At 32.5% G+C, this 6000-nt stretch overlaps 1 long non-coding RNA gene across 1 annotated transcript in view; it reads right to left on the bottom strand.

The window, feature by feature from the left end:
- Nucleotides 1–1801: 1801 nt before the first annotated feature.
- The window catches only part of LOC140629671 (uncharacterized), a 110142-nt gene continuing 105943 nt past the window's right edge, over nt 1802–6000 (bottom strand). Inside the window, exons 2-3 of the long non-coding RNA XR_012027498.1 lie at nt 4005–4175; nt 1802–2920 (exon numbers count right to left, since the gene is read on the bottom strand). This is a non-coding gene — a long non-coding RNA (uncharacterized lncRNA). The remainder of the gene's footprint in view (nt 2921–4004; nt 4176–6000) is intronic.

The following is a 6000-nucleotide window of genomic DNA, read 5'->3' as shown; positions in this document are numbered from 1 at the left end:
TATATATATATATATATATATATATATATATATATATATATATATATTTGTGCTCCTTATTTCTAAAATTTCTCAGAGTATTTCCAAAGATATAGATAATCTGTTATATAACCACAGTACTGCTACCAGCTTCAGTATATTTAATATTGAAATAATTTTTTAATAATCTCTTTTGTCAATTGATATAATGTCCTTTATCATATTTTTTTGCATCCAGCATAGGAAACTTAGGTATGGCTTAGCTGTCAAGTTTCTTTAGCCTCCTTTATCTAGATCCTTCCCACAGTCTCTTTGCCTTATAGGTCTTAGACATTTTTGACAAATCCCCTTCTTGTAATAGAGCATTTCTAGTTCATAGTTTGTGTGATGTTCCCTTCTGATTAGATTCTGGTTATGAATTCTTGGCTAAAATATGGTACTCTATTAGTGATACTCTCCTACTCAGAGTATCATCAATGTCCATCTGCCCTTCATTAATGATGTTAATTTTAATCACTTGGTCAAAATGTTATCCAATTTCCTCAACTTATAATTACTAAATTTTTCCTTGAAATACATGGCAGATGCTTTAAAACAACAAAAATATCCTGGCTCCATATTGAAAATGTCCTTAGATTTAGGATGTTCTGATTATTCTCACCTGATCCAATTCTTACCATGATGGTTACAAAAGGGTAATTTTCCAATTCCAGCACTCCTACATTCACTAGTTGGCACCTGGCATTTACCATAAGCAAGTGCCCTTTCTTCTCCCCTCTCTGCTATCAGCATTGACTCATGAATTCATTTTCACTGCAATGGATTACAATTTGTTACTGTGCTTTTTTTAGCACTCCAATTGTCTCAAATTTAGACAGTCGGAGTTCCTTCATGCTGGCTCCTATGCCTTTGTGAAGTCTCCACCCTGTTTGGGTACTTCTTTTCCTTACTTTCTAGCGTTACAAGATATTTTGGGCTTATCTTGCACCTATCCTGCTCCAGTCTTAGGATAAGTCATTTTTCCAAGAAGCCCAAATTCCTTTCAGAGGGGACTGGTCTTAGAGTCGAAATCTGAGTATTACATTTGTTCACTGCTACTGGGGTGCCATTTATTGCTTCTTATCCTTTTCAACAAATAGAGCTAAGAAATATATATAGGTGTGTGTGTGTACACTACACACATAAATATAAATATATATACATACAAGTATGTACACGTGCATACACATATGTACATGGCCACATATCCTTGCATGTAACACATATATATGTCTTTAAAGTCATAAATCAGTACTCATACCTTGAGTTATAATTTATTCACATAGGATTCTTTTGTCTTCCCCCATCTATAATTGCAAGTGTCTATTTCCTCAGTAAGAGCTCTGGCTCCCAAGTGCATCAACACCATTTACAACACCATTTACTTCTTTCTTTTTCTTTCTTTTCTTTCTTTTCTTTCTTTCTTTCTTTCCTTTTCTTTCTTTTCTTTTCTTTTCTTTTCTTTTCTTTTCTTTTCTTTTCTTTTCTTTTCTTTTCTTTTTTTAAAGATTTTATTTATTTATTCGAGACACAGAGAGAGAGAGCCAGAGACACAGGCAGAGGGAGAAGCAGGCTCCATGCAGGGAGCCCGACGTGGGACTCGATCCCGGGTCTCCAGGATCAGGCCCTGGGCTAAAGGCAGCGCTAAACCGCTGAGCCCCCCCCCGGGGCTGCCCTACTTATTTCTTAATTCTATTACAATTGTTTCATAATTGCTTTGTCCAGGCTTCTAAAAAACAAACCTAAATGAGTTTAGTATTTGTTTGCAATTCTCCCACCTTGCCCAAAAGAGTATATATAGCAAAACTCTGTTTGTAAAATCCTTAATTAGTTCTTTCATTCCTTTTTTTTTTTTAAGATTTTATTTATTCATGAGAGACACAGAGAGAGGTGGAGACATAGCAGAGGGAGAAGCAGGCTCCCTGTGAGGAGCCTGATATGGGAATCAATCCCAGGACCCCAGGATCATGCCCTGAGCCAACAGCAGATCCTCAACTGCTGAGCCACGCAGACGTCCCAGTTCTTTCACTCCTTTATGTATACTTTCCACTCCATTCTCCCTATCCCTTGTAAATAACCAACTTCATTATTTTCTGGTTTATCCTTTGTTTCTTTTTGTAAAGATAAGCTTTCTGTCTTACATAAAAGATGGCACAATATATATGCTTTTTATTCACCTAATATTATCTCTAGAAATTACTACATACCAATTCATTGAGATCTTACTCATTTTTTCTTATATAGTCAGTACTCCATTACATGTATATACCATAGTATATTTTAACTAATCTATTCCTGAATACTTAAGAGAGTATCCAATATTTTGCAGTTACAAATTATACTGCAATGGATAACCCTCTGCATATGTGGGGTTTTTTTAGATTTAGCTCTATGTTCAATGTGGGGCTTGAACTCATGACCCTGTGATCAAGAGTTGCATGCTCTATCAACGAACCAGCCAGGCACCACTATGCATACATATTTTTGTACTGTTGGAAGTATAGCTTCAGAGGGATTAGAAAGTATCATCAAACTTATTTGGTACTCAAGTGATATCTTGGAAATCCTTGTGTACCTCATTTGGATTTTAGGTGTTAGCTAGATATAGTCTGATGATGTTTGAATTCTGCCTTTTGTTCTGCCAAACCTAATGTTTTTATATATTTTTAAAATTTGCACATCTTTAGAGAAAAGAATGAACAAGGAAAAGTAAGTTATTTAAACTACTTACTGAGTGGCGTTGTGTCTGGAGGTGGAAAATTCTCAGTAAAGTTGACATTACACAAGTCTGTGCTACAGCAGCAGAAACGGTATGTTCCATTCTGAATTGAGGGAGGAGTAGTAGTCACTACACATTCTTCATAGTGACACTCCTGAGGATCTCCAATGTGAGACCAACATCCTATAAATTGATATTAATGTAAACAAGTTAGGGGTTAATAAGCAAAATTAAAACAGGCTAAGAAATAACTGCAATCAATGTGACAAAGTCCATAATACACATAAGTTATAAACTACTCCTGCAAAAGAATAGGAAACACACATCTTTTAAATAACAAAAAAATGACAGTACTAACAAGCATTTCATGGGGAGAAAAGCCACCAATAAATGCTTAACCTCATCATTAATCTAAGAGTTATTATTAAAGCAATAGTACGATTTCCTTTTTGTCTGTATCTATTAAGTTGTTCTAGGCTTAATAAAATAATATACAATCATAATAAGATTTTGGTAACACTTCCATAGAGAGAATGTAAATGTATAGTATTTCTAGAAATACTTTCTAATTTCATAAAGATTTCATAAAGAACCTTTAAAATATTCATGCTTTATAATCTAATAATTCTACCTTGAGCAATCTATTCCAAGGAAATAATCAGATACAATCAAAGATCTATGTTCAAAATGTCACTGAAGCATTTTGCTTTTTAGTAAACCAGAACATAATATAATGTTCAACAAAAGAGTAATGTGTACGTAAATTGCATGTATACGTGTATATAATGAAATATTGTACAGAGATGAAAAATGTTTTCAAAGTATATTTAAAGACATAGGAAAATATTCACAATATAAGATAAGAAAAATTGGGTATGAAATTGTTTATACATACAGAATCATCCTAAATTTTGAAAAATAAGTACACATACATATAAAAATAGAGATCCATTAAAAATATACTTGCAGGGAATAAATTAATATGTAAGAGTTTTTAAGAGTATAAAATTCTTACAGTTCTCTAGTTTCTAAACTTTGAATAATGAGGACATATTATTAACAATGTAATAAGAAAAATGTTATTAAAATAAGCTAAAAACCTATTACCCTTTACAAATTTGGGCCTAATATGAGTATATACATGGATATATATTTTAAAACCTATTGTTTTCCTGGAAAAGGTTTTAATCTACATCCAGGCCCTTTTTAGATAAACTTCAAGTATATGAAACACCAAGTTATTTCAGGTAAGAAAAGTGTTACTTGCCTTGCTTTACGAGATTTATATCCCCTTTTGATTTCTCCCAAAGGCCATAGCAAGTGCTACCTTTTGAGCATAATATCGTTCCATTTTCATGAGAGATTCGACTCTCACCTATCCCAAGGTCTTGTTGATATGGATCTTTAAATGCACATAGACGTTCCTGGTTCTGAGAAGCTAAAATAAATAAAAGAATGACAAATTTAATTTTATGATAATGTTATTAGCAAAACATTATTAAATAAAATCTTAGTCTTTTTGAAAGGCACTGTAAATTTTCCTACTAAATCTCTAACAAGGCTTGAATACATGTGTAATTTTATATTTATTCAATAATTTCTTTCTGCTCATTAATTAATTTGTCACCTCCAAACAAGAAACAAACTTGAAAACTGATTTCCCAAAAGCAATCCCTCCTTACACAAATTATTCTCACTACTCTCCTATTAAATAATTTAGGCATCTGAATAAAGAAACATAATTTTAAAATTCTATGCTCTAAATTATCAAAACTTCAAACAAATTAACAATCCTAGAGGGCTAAATAATTTTAGAAAATTTCCAGTATTAATTTTTATCATATTTTATAGCCAGGTGCAGAAAGATAAACATACATCATTGGGCATAGTAAACTAAAGAAGATGAGAGTAACTACCAGTGGGTACATGGTTTCTTTTTGGGCAGATGGAAACGTTCTAAAATTAGATTGTGGTAATGGCTGCACAACTCTGTACATTTATAAAAAAAAAATAATTGGTCACCTAAAATGAGTGAATTTCATGGTATATAAAGTATACCTTAGTAAATTTATTTTAAAAACTAAGAACATTGGAACCCCTGGGTGGCTCAATGGTTAAGCATCTGCCTTCAGCTCAGGGCGAGATCTTGGAGTCCTGGGATCAAGTCCCACATCGGACTCCCTGCATGGAGCCTGCTTCTCCCTCTGCCTATGTCTCTGCCTCTCTATCTCTCTGTGTCTCTCATGAATAAATACATAAAATATTTTTAAAAAACTAAGAATATTAGTGGGCAAAAAGAAAATTACTTTCTATTATTAAAAATATCAATATAAAAACCAGAAACAGAAATGCTCAATCACACTTTATGCTGAAGGGACAACCAATGTACTTTCAATGCTCTTTTTCCATATACAAAACCTGATTTACCTAATTTCTTTTTTTTTTTTGATTTACCTAATTTCAATAGAATATTTGCCACATATTTATCAGCTAACAAATATTTATCAACACTGCTGAGAATACTAAAGAAATTTTATTTGTTGTTATCAAAAGCAACAACTGATCTTTATTTGGTTTCTTGAAGTTGACTTTACTAATGTTTGACTAGCTAGAATAACAGTCTAATACAGGTGGCCAATAGATATATTCCTCATGGGCTTCTGATTTATTTCTTCATTTTGGATATGTATCTTATCCTTAGCACTGGAGATGATGTATGAAAATAATGTTTCTGAACCTAAAAAATTAAGGACCAAACCCTGGAGAAGAAATGCAAGAGCCAAGAACTATATGCCCAAATCCATTTAGACACATACACCTGTCATATTTATTACAAGAGAAAGCACCTTCAATGTTTTGGGCTAGGCAAATAGGACATTCACAAGTAGATAATATAGAGTTCCACCCTTCACGCATCTTACATGGTCTGCTTGGAGATGGACAGTAATTACTGAATTCAGTAATCACAGAGAGTAATTCTAAAAAAATAAATGCAACTTGATTTCCACATTTAAAACCATTTCAGGCAGTTTTGTACTTATATCAACTAAATAGCCAAAAAATATAGTACAGCCTATTTATAAAACTAATTCTAGGATATCACCTAATTACGATTCAACCATTTTTCTGCAATATGTAGCCACATATTCAAATTCATTTAATGACAAGTTTAATTATATTTATTTATCTTATACATTTAATATTGTGTACACAGTATTTCCTTAGATTATCCTAACTGCAAACTTTACCAAATGAATATAAAG

This window comes from Canis lupus, assembly GCF_048164855.1.
Source record: "Canis lupus baileyi chromosome 36 unlocalized genomic scaffold, mCanLup2.hap1 SUPER_36_unloc_1, whole genome shotgun sequence".
In the NCBI taxonomy this organism is placed as follows: Eukaryota; Metazoa; Chordata; class Mammalia; order Carnivora; family Canidae; genus Canis; species Canis lupus.
Note: the sequence above shows the minus strand (reverse complement) of the source record. Positions and strands in the feature narration are given on the sequence as shown.